This window comes from Borostomias antarcticus (assembly GCF_949987555.1).
Source record: "Borostomias antarcticus genome assembly, chromosome: 12".
Taxonomy (NCBI): domain Eukaryota; kingdom Metazoa; phylum Chordata; class Actinopteri; order Stomiiformes; family Stomiidae; genus Borostomias; species Borostomias antarcticus.
Window position 1 is genome coordinate 198,581 of NC_140245.1, and position 10,000 is coordinate 208,580.

A 10,000-nucleotide genomic window follows, 5' to 3' on the forward strand; every position below is an offset into this window, starting at 1 on the left:
GTTCGGGTGTGGTAGGGGTGTGGTAGGCAGGGTAGGGGTGTGGTAGGGGTGTGGTAGGCAGGGTACGGGTGTGGTAGGGGTGTGGTAGGCAGGGTACGGGTGTGGTAGGGGTGTGGTAGGCAGGGTACGGGTGTGGTAGGCAGGGTAGGGGTGTGGTAGGGGTGTGGTAGGCAGGGTAGGGGTGTGGTAGGCAGGGTTCGGGTGTGGTAGGGGTGTGGTAGGCAGGGTACGGGTGTGGTAGGCAGGGTAGGGGTGTGGTAGGGGTGTGGTAGGCAGGGTAGGGGTGTGGTAGGCAGGGTTCGGGTGTGGTAGGGGTGTGGTAGGCAGGGTAGGGGTGTGGTAGGGGTGTGGTAGGCAGGGTAGGGGTGTGGTAGGGGTGTGGTAGGCAGGGTAGGGGTGTGGTAGGGGTGTGGTAGGCAGGGTACGGGTGTGGTAGGCAGGGTAGGGGTGTGGTAGGGGTGTGGTAGGCAGGGTTCGGGTGTGGTAGGGGTGTGGTAGGCAGGGTAGGGGTGTGGTAGGCAGGGTAGGGGTGTGGTAGGCAGAGTTCGGGTGTGGTAGGCAGGGTAGGGGTGTGGTAGGGGTGTGGTAGGGGTGTGGTAGGCAGGGTAGGGGTGTGGTAGGGGTGTGGTAGGGGTGTGGTAGGCAGGGTAGGGGTGTGGTAGGGGTGTGGTAGGGGTGTGGTAGGCAGGGTAGGGGTGTGGTAGGGGTGTGGTAGGCAGGGTAGGGGTGTGGTAGGCAGGGTTCGGGTGTGGTAGGGGTGTGGTAGGCAGGGTAGGGGTGTGGTAGGGGTGTGGTAGGCAGGGTAGGGGTGTGGTAGGGGTGTGGTAGGCAGGGTACGGGTGTGGTAGGCAGGGTAGGGGTGTGGTAGGGGTGTGGTAGGGGTGTGGTAGGCAGGGTAGGGGTGTGGTAGGGGTGTGGTAGGGGTGTGGTAGGCAGGGTAGGGGTGTGGTAGGGGTGTGGTAGGCAGGGTAGGGGTGTGGTAGGGGTGTGGTAGGCAGGGTAGGGGTGTGGTAGGGGTGTGGTAGGGGTGTGGTAGGCAGGGTAGGGGTGTGGTAGGCAGGGTAGGGGTGTGGTAGGCAGGGTAGGGGTGTGGTAGGGGTGTGGTAGGGGTGTGGTAGGCAGGGTAGGGGTGTGGTAGGGGTGTGATAGGCAGGGTAGGGGTGTGGTAGGCAGGGTAGGGGTGTGGTAGGGGTGTGGTAGGCAGGGTAGGGGTGTGGTAGGCAGGGTTCGGGTGTAGAGATGACGTTAGGCTGGTCTTGGGCAGGTCAGGATCCTGGCTTCAGGCCAGAGAGTAATGGAGTCTGAATAATGGGAGTAAACCAGGATGAGGTCAGCTCTGAGAAACAGACTGATGGAGATCACCAATCAGCACTCTCTCACACACACACACACACACACACACACACACACACACACACACACACACACACACACACACACACACACACACATCCACACACACACACACATGCAAGTACATGAGCAAGGTTACACACACGCATGGAAGCATGTGAGCAAGGTCACACACACACACACACACACACACACACACACACACACACACACACACACACACACACACACACATCCACACACACACATACATGCAAGTACATGAGCAAGGTTACACACATGCATGGAAGCATGTGAGCAAGGTCACACACACACGTGCACACACATGCACGCACGTGGGGTAGGTCATACCTACACACACACACACACACACACACACACACACACACACACACATTAAGCTTTGTTCATAAGAAAATATACTTGCATTCTCTCTCGAAAATATTATTCATTATTCATTTAAAAAATGTTAACAGGAGCGAAATGAATGTGGTGTTAATCTGTGAGAGATGTGGGAGGTCTGGTTCCACCTCTAATCTGTTAACAGCAACATTATCATCAGAACATCACTTGAGGTTATTTTTATATGAACTATTTTAGTAACTGATATTTTAATTCACTACTTACTTTTGAGTAAATACTTTCATTTTAGATCCCTAAAAGTATGACGGACCTAAGTCTTTTATTAACCTTATCTAGGCTTGTGATGTCCCCTGTCTTGTCTTTAATTTGTTAGCGTAGCCAAAACGGTGTTAGCGTGTTAGCTTTGTTTATAGACAACATATAACAGTGTTAGCGTGTTAGCTTTGTTTATAGACAACATATAACAGTGTTAGCGTGTTAGCTTTGTTTATAGACAACATATAACAGTGTTAGCGTGTTAGCTTTGTTTATAGACAACATATAACAGTGTTAGCGTGTTAACTTTGTTTATAGACAACATATAACAGTGTTAGCGTGTTAGCTTTGTTTATAGACAACATATAACAGTGTTAGCGTGTTAGCTTTGTTTATAGATAACATATAACAGTGTTAGCGTGTTAGCTTTGTTTATAGACAACATAAACAGTGTTAGCGTGTTAGCTTTGTTTATGGATGATAGTATAGTGGATAGTATTTATTTGCAGCACAAATGCTTTCCTGAAACTGCACAAGACACCACAGAAACACACATACGCACGTGCGTGCACCACGCATGCGCGCGCACACACACACACACACACACACACACACACACATACACACACACGCACACACACGCACACACACAAACACAAACACACACAAACACAGGCACACACACACACACACGGGCAAACACACACACACATGCACACACACACACACACACACACACACACACACACAGACACACATGGTTAAACACACACACACACACACACACACACATACATACATGCAAATCATATCAACATACATATTCAACCAGTAGGCCTGGTGCAGTATAGTAGCCATCCTCTGTAGCAGACTGTTCCAGCTTCCAGAAGGTTCTGTGTCTCTAGGCCTGGAGGGCCCGATGACAGGCAGTAACTCAGACGACACGCTCCTCTGGGTTCCCTTCAGAACCAGGGAGAAGGAACCCCCCCCCCCCCTCCCTCATGAGGAGGGGAGGGGCCTGACTTTGAATTATGCTCCACCAGTCACCATTTGAATTTATGAAGCTCTGCTTTATGAACAAGCGCCTGGTAATGTACACACAATATAGCGCCGCCAATAAAAAGCCATATGGTAGATGAATGCTCCAAGTGTTTAAAATGATGACTTGGCCGCTATAAATCACTGAGACGACTCCTTCAGCTATTTCCACGCGGCCCGTCGCCTCATAACCACGCCTCTACCGCGGCGAGCTGGAATCTGCTGAGTTTGACTTCTCTGTGGTCGCAGTACCGTTAATGTTTACCTTCGTTCATCAAAATCATGTTCATAGACTCCAGTGGGTGTCAGGCTGGCTTGAGGGGGCTGCTGTAACATGGTTGATTTAGCGGGAAAGACTGGGGTGAGAGCTGCTCTTATCTGGCCACCTGTTTTCCTGTTGTTGTTGTTGTTGTGCACCAGTCTGAACCTCTTATTTACACATCACCCTCCTGAACCAAGCGCTGTTCGCTTACTCCTCTCAGCTCTCTAGTCATGGAGGGAGGAGAGGGGGGCCTCTTCCAGATGCTTCTCTGGCCTAAATGCAGCACGTCAGAACACTTCCTGCCCACCTGATGTGAGGGCGATGTGAGTGGTCCATATTCAGCCAATCATGGCGATGTGAGTGGTCCATATTCAGCCAATCACGGGTCTCCTCCCTCCACTGCTGTGGTGACAGCTCTGTCATCTGGGCCTCCCACACAAGACACGCTTTGTTCTGGACATAAAAGCAGCCAGTCACCCAACATGGCTGAGGGAGTGTGTGAGTCTGAACAGATTGGCGATGTTACCAGACAAGACAAGCAGCCTGGCAGCTCGCTGTGAGGGGTTTCTGCTGCTGGAATCAAATCAATATTGTCTGTTGAAGCTAAAACTGTCATGAATCTCATAATCAGTATGAACAGCCAGGCTATGTTTTGGTTTAATCAATATGTCCACCCCAAAACAGATCGTCTCAAGGATGTTATTGCAACCTTCTACTAACATTGTACCTGTTCACTACTTAGATATGTAATACTTCCATAAAGCATCAATTGAAGCCTACAGACTAATAACCATATGAGTGCCATTTACATTTACTAATCTAATCTAATACTAATACAGACCAACTAATACAGACCAACTAATACAGACCATCTAATACAGACTATCTAATACAGATCATCTAATACAGACTATCTAATACAGACCATCTAATACAGACCATCTAATACAGACCATCTAATACAGACAATCTAATACAGACCATCTAATACAGACCATCTAATACAGACCATCTAATACAGACCATCTAATACAGACCATCTAATACAGACCATCTAATACAGACCATCTAATACAGACCATCTAATACAGACCATCTAATACAGACCATCTAATACAGACCATCTAATACAGACTATCTAATACAGACCATCTAATACAGATCATCTAATACAGACCATCTAATACAGACCATCTAATACAGACTATCTAATACAGACCATCTAATACAGACCATCTAATACAGACTTTCTAATACAGATAATCTAATAAGGACCATCTAATACAGACCATCTAATACAGACCATCTAATACAGACCATCTAATACAGACTATCTAATACAGACTATCTAATACAGACTATCTAATACAGACTATCTAATACAGACTATCTAATACAGATAATCTAATAAGGACCAACTTATACAGACTATCTAATACAGATCATCTAATACAGACCATCTAATACAGACCATCTAATACAGACTATCTAATACAGACCATCTAATACAGACCATCTAATACAGACCATCTAATACAGACCATCTAATACAGACTATCTAATACAGACCATCTAATACAGACCATCTAATACAGACTATCTAATACAGACCATCTAATACAGATCATCTAATACAGACCATCTAATACAGACCATCTAATACAGACCATCTAATATAGACCATCTAATACAGACTATCTAATACAGACCATCTAATACAGACCATCTAATACAGACCATCTAATACAGACCATCTAATACAGACCATCTAATACAGACCATCTAATACAGACCATCTAATACAGACCATCTAATACAGACTATCTAATACAGACAATCCAATACAGATCATCTAATACAGACCATCTAATACAGACCATCTCTGCACCTCCGCGCTCCTCTGTGTGGAAACACTCTCTGACGGATGATTGTTTTCCAGTCTGAGAGAAGCTCTGCCATCCCAGCTCTTTAGCGGGATTAATTATTGATTTTGTATTGTTGGGTTTGGATCCATTTTGTATTGTTGGTTTTGGAACCATTTTGAGTTGGTCACTGGTTGGGAAACCGTTGGACCATTGTTCTCTAGTTTGTCTCCTCTAGTCAGTCACAGTGAGCTGTTTATGGATGTTCTGTGTTTATGGATGTTCTGTGTTTATGGATGTTCTGTGTTTATGGGTGTTCTGTGGTTATGGGTGTTCTGTGTTTATGGGTGTTCTGTGTTTATGGATGTTCTGTGTTGATGGATGTTCTGTGTTTATGGATGTTCTGTGTTTATGGATGTTCTGTGTTTATGGATGTTCTGTGTTTATGGATGTTCTGTGTTTATGGGTATTCTGTGTTTATGGGTGTTCTGTGTTTATGGGTATTCTGTGTTTATGGGTGTTCTGTGTTTATGGATGTTCTGTGTTTATGGATGTTCTGTGTTTATGGGTGTTCTGTGTTTATGGATGTTCTGTGTTTATAGGTGTTCTGTGTTTATGGGTGTTCTGTGTTTATGGATGTTCTGTGTTTATGGGTGTTCTGTGTTTATAGGTGTTCTGTGTTTATGGATGTTCTGTGTTTATGGGTGTTCTGTGTTGATGGATGTTCTGTGTTTATGGATGTTCTGTGTTTATGGATGTTCTGTGTTTATGGATGTTCTGTGTTTATGGATGTTCTGTGTTTATAGGTGTTCTGTGTTTATAGGTGTTCTGTGTTTATAGGTGTTCTGTGTTTATGGGTGTTCTGTGTTTATGGGTGTTCTGTGTTTATGGGTGTTCTGTGTTTATGGGTGTTCTGTGTTTATGGGTGTTCTGTGTTTATGGATGTTCTGTGTTTATGGATGTTCTGTGTTTATGGATGTTCTGTGTTTATGGATGTTCTGTGTTTATGGATGTTCTGTGTTTATGGATGTTCTGTGTTTATGGGTATTCTGTGTTGATGGGTATTCTGTGTTTATGGGTATTCTGTGTTTATGGATGTTCTGTGTTTATGGGTGTTCTGTGTTTATGGGTGTTCTGTGTTTATAGGTGTTCTGTGTTTATGGGTATTCTGTGTTGATGGGTATTCTGTGTTTATGGGTATTCTGTGTTTATGGATGTTCTGTGTTTATGGGTGTTCTGTGTTTATGGGTGTTCTGTGTTTATAGGTGTTCTGTGTTTATGGGTGTTCTGTGTTTATGGGTGTTCTGTGTTTATAGGTGTTCTGTGTTTATGGATGTTCTGTGTTTATGGGTGTTCTGTGTTTATAGGTGTTCTGTGTTTATGGGTGTTCTGTGTTTATAGGTGTTCTGTGTTTATAGGTGTTCTGTGTTTATGGATGTTCTGTGTTTATGGATGTTCTGTGTTTATAGGTGTTCTGTGTTTATAGGTGTTCTGTGTTTATGGGTGTTCTGTGTTTATGGATGTTCTGTGTTTATGGATGTTCTGTGTTTATGGATGTTCTGTGTTTATGGATGTTCTGTGTTTATGGATGTTCTGTGTTTATGGGTGTTCTGTGTTTATGGGTGTTCTGTGTTTATGGATGTTCTGTGTTTATGGATGTTCTGTGTTTATGGATGTTCTGTGTTTATGGATGTTCTGTGTTTATGGATGTTCTGTGTTTTTGGATGTTCTGTGTTGATGGATGTTCTGTGTTGCTGCTTTGCACAACATAACACATTCCCTACAACACATATTACACAGTGAACAACACATTACACAGTTAACAACACATATTCCACAGTTAACAACACATATTACACAGTTAACAACACATTACACAGTTAACAACACATATTACACAGTTAACAACACATAGTACACAGTTAACAACACATATTACACAGTTAACAACACATATTACACAGTTAACAACACATATTACACAGTTAACAACACATTACACAGTTAACAACACATATTACACAGTTAACAACACATATTACACAGTTAACAACACATATTACACAGTTAACAACACATATTCCACAGTTAACAACACATATTACACAGTTAACAACACATATTCCACAGTTAACAACACATATTACACAGTTAACAACACATATTACACAGTTAACAACACATATTACACAGTTAACAACACATTACACAGTTAACAACACATTACACAGTTAACAACACATATTACACAGTTAATAACACATTCCACAGTTAACAACACATATTACACAGTTAACAACACATATTACACAGTTAACAACACATATTCCACAGTTAACAACACATATTACACAGTTAACAACACATATTACACAGTTAACAACACATATTACACAGTTAATAACACATATTACACAGTTAATAATACATATTCCACAGTTAACAACACATATTACACAGTTAACGACACATATTCCGCAGTTTACAACACAGAACAACACATATACAACAGTTTACAACACATTCTACAATTTACAACGGGTTACAACACATTCTACAGTTAACAGAAGAAGCAGCTCGACAGTTTCATCAACTGAGCTCCCCACAGTGTTTACCTTGTGTCCCACAATGCCGTTCTCCAGGTTATGAAGGACCCTTATATCCCTTATATATATATATCTTATATGTCTTATATCGTGTTTAAGCACTCGACAGACTTGTATTGAAGCTGAAGGCTATCTTCTGTTACTGAATTACACATAACGCTCTTTCATCACACCGTCATGAGGTAAACATCTACTCATAAAAGGACTGTGACAAGGCTTTGTAGTCAGCTCTGGGCCTGGACAATATTTAATAGACAACATGTTATTAAACTGGGATGGTTTGCAGCACAGGGCTCTGCCTCCATTGTTAGATGAACAGAAGCCATCAGTTGGGAGAGAGCCTTCTTCATTCAGAGCTCGGCCGCTGAAGTCACCCACCATGCTTCTGCTGCACAGTGTTTCCTGCAACATTGCTTTCTATAAAAGCAAGTACATTACCACTTTGAATCAGAATCACGATGAATTGCAATCTGATTGTTGGGCTGGTTGAGGAAGGCATATAAGTATGTACTATATATACTTAAGGGATACGTCTCTTTTCCCTTATTTAGCATGCAATGAGGAGGGTCGCTCACTGGCGCACAGCTGCTTGTAATCACCATCATTAGTCAATCCACAACCCCCGTGTTCTAGAAGCCTCCAAGGATCCTGGTACAGAATGCAGGCTTGTTGTTGTTGATCCTGGTACAGCACACCTGCTTGTGCTTGTTGTTGTTGTTGTTGTTGTTGGCGCCAGTTCTGAGGCCATCCTTCTGTTCGCGAAGGCTTCCTGATGGCAGTCCATCTCATTCGTACCCATAATGCCTGGCGTGTCTGTGTAGTGAGACTGAGTGTTGCCGTCCTCGTCGTTGATGTGGCTCGAGTGACTGATGGACGCCACAAGTTGTCTCTGCCCGTCCAAAGGCCACGTCTGTCCAGAGCCTGAGAGGACTGCAGATGGACCGTCTGTCCAGAGCCTGAGAGGACTGCAGATGGACCGTCCACTCAACATCAATACCAGGGCTGCTACACTGACTCCCTCCATATGGGATGTAGTATCTATCTATCCATCTATCTATCTATCTATCTATCTATCTGTCTGTCTGTCTGTCTGTCTGTCTGTCTGTCTGTCTGTCTGTCTGTCTGTCTGTCTGTCTGTCTGTCTGTCTGTCTGTCTGTCTATCTATCTATAAAAGGTGCTGGTCTGTTTTGAGAGTAATAAAACACAATGGTGGAGGTGTTTGCATCGCCAGAGGCATGATGGGAAAAGACTGTCTTGTGACTGCTAGAATAATGCACCACGATCAGCAGGTCTTGTGAAGCGCCTTACCTTACCCTTTGCTTAACAGTTAACAAAAGGTACTTCCAGCTTTGGAGATTTGAAGCTTAGATTCTCAAAACCCACCACAGTCACTCTGTCTGAACCAGCTGTCTAAGCTCTCCACCTCAAGGAGAAAGACTCACTCCTAAAAGGTGTACAGATCACACTGGCTCCCTGTAGCAGCTCACACCCGGTTTAAAACTCTGGTACTAGCCTACAGGGTAATGAAAGGAACAGCCCCCTCCTACCTCCAGGCCATGGTCAAACCCTACACCCCCTCCCGAACACGACACTCTGCTACGTCGGGATGACTGGTTGCCCCGTCACTCCGCGGCCCCTGCGGTCGGTCGACACGGTCACGGCTCTTCTCTGTTCTGACCCCACGGTCACAGCTCTTCTCTGTCCTGACCCCACGGTCACGGCTCTTCTCTGTCCTGACCCCACGGTCACGGCTCTTCTCTGTCCTGGCCCCGCAGTGGTGGAACGAACTGCCCACTGACGTCAGGACAGCAGAGTCGCTGCCCATCTTTCATCGCAGGCTCAAAACTCACCTCTTCAAGAAGTACTACCAGGACCCTCTTAATCACCTATTGTATTGTAGACTGCTATTCTTTGCCTTCAGCACTAGATTATGCTCATAGTCACTTGTTTTAGAAAGGAGATTTCTAGGAGAGGTTGTGATTTCTGGCAAGTAGTTCACTGGCTTTCCCTACGTTAACTGCAATTATTGTAAGTCGCTTTGGATAAAAGTGTCAGCTAAATAAGTGTAATGTAATGTAATGATCTCCAGCTCTTTCTGTCTGATCCGGGAGGATGTGGTGGTCTGTGTTCGCTCATCTTCAGATGTGGGATTAGGAGATTAGGAAAGCATCCTGAGGACTGTGGTCCACAGAGCTGACGCCATTGTTGTTTACTGAAGCTACAGTACAAGCCAATTGAAGCAAAGAGAATAGAACCCTCC

At 44.4% G+C, this 10,000-nt stretch overlaps 1 protein-coding gene across 1 annotated transcript in view; it reads left to right on the forward strand.

Annotated features, from left to right (window-relative positions):
• Positions 1–10,000, forward strand: part of LOC311316296 (dual specificity calcium/calmodulin-dependent 3',5'-cyclic nucleotide phosphodiesterase 1A-like) — a gene marked incomplete at its 5' end in the record, with an annotated part of 61,420 nt that overhangs the window by 25,199 nt on the left and 26,221 nt on the right. The window lies entirely within an intron of this gene.